The sequence below is a fragment of the Dipodomys merriami genome, unplaced genomic scaffold (assembly GCF_024711535.1).
Source record: "Dipodomys merriami isolate MVZ:Mamm:240054 unplaced genomic scaffold, mDipMer1.0.p SCAF_268, whole genome shotgun sequence".
NCBI lineage: Eukaryota > Metazoa > Chordata > Mammalia > Rodentia > Heteromyidae > Dipodomys > Dipodomys merriami.
Window position 1 is genome coordinate 167180 of NW_027204137.1, and position 1755 is coordinate 168934.

The window sequence follows — 1755 nt, forward strand, 5'->3', positions numbered from 1 at the left end:
AATTTGAATTACCCTTTCTTTATCAGAGGGTAATCAACTTGAATGATATCCAACTATACAATATTTTCACAATATACTTGTCATTATTTTGAAGAACACATATTTTATTATTGTCTCATAGTAAAACAGAAAACAGTTTAATTCAATTGAAAGTTCTAACTTTCAAAACTGAATAATTGTTAACAGGACAGAATATATGTATTCTTCAAAATTCCTGTAACTACTAACTATTCATTTTCAAATTCTGAACATTTCTTTCCAGAGACCTTAAAAACAGTACCTGTTGGCATGTGATTTATTTCTGCAATAGATGCAGTTTCCAATGAGGTGTTACGTATTGATAAGTCAACAGAAAATATAGCCAAATTTTAGTAGAGGATAAAACTATGAAGTATTTGTAAAAATTAATTCCTCAAAAGTAAACATTTGTTCATCAGATTAAGCTATTATTTCTATGACCTTCAATCCCAAGCTTTTATGCCATAAAGTCATCCCACCCCAACAGTTTCCATCTTCTAAGGTGCACCTTAAAATTCCCTTAATTTACATCATGAATAGCTTATGATTATTGTGAAAAAATTCTACACTTCTACTAATATGATGCCTTCCTATTGTGGAAAGAACACTACACTAAACTTTGCTGCAACATTCCCCCCCGCCCCGCCCCCCCACCAGTGGTATTCTTGAAATCAAAACACTTGCAAATATTATTTATATTTATATTTTTTAAACTATCCTAGATATTCAGGAGACTAAGATCTGAAGATTATGGTTCAAAGCACACCAAGGCAGGAAGGTTCCTTAGATTCTTATCTCCAATAAACTTCTCAGGAAAAGACAGACACGTGGCTCTGAGGTTGAAGTGGTATATAGCACGATCCTTGAGCACAAACAGGCTCAGAGAGAGTGGCCAGACACAGAGTTCAAACTCTAGGACAACATAAATAAAATAAAATAAAACAAGCGCCAACTCTAGCATTTTTCTCATTGTATACAGAGGCAAATAATTAAAGAAATTGCTTAATGTGTTAGGAGTAGATAGAAGAACCAACATGTCACACATTTACTCTCTTCATAACATGATACACCAAAGCCTCAAAAAATTGCTTTTTCTACATTCATAAATTAATATCATCCATTTGTTGGCAACTCTGTCCAGAATATTCACATTATTTTATACATGAATTCTTGGAATTATCTATTAACTAAATTCTAACTATACCTTGCTTGAAAGAATATTTTAGGCAAATAGAATGTCTGAATCATTTGTGAATTTGTCAATTAAACCCTCTACATAAAAAGAATTTTGTAGTATCCTATAGAATATGAAATTACAAACAAAACCAAAATATTAATTTTAAATATAAATTCTAACTTAGCAAGCTCTAGAAAATCATACATTAGATGAACTTTGCAATTACTCCAGGCTTAAACTGTTGCAATCTGTCATCATTTCTTTGGAATCAAACAGAATGATGCTTATTTTTTCAAATTTTTGGTTGGAACCATGAGCCATTATCCATCTAGGAATGTTATGTAATGAAGAGAGATTAAAAACACAACTGAGTATTATTTTTAATAATTTTTATTTTTTTGTTTTTCATGTCTCCTTTCTATCTGTCCCCTTCTCTCATCCTATTCTTTTCTTCTCTCAATATCATCTTTAAACTTACATAATTTTCACGGGTTTCACTTTTTAAATTTTACTTTTTGTTTTTCCAATTTCCTTATTTTTTTTAAATCTCTCTCCTATCA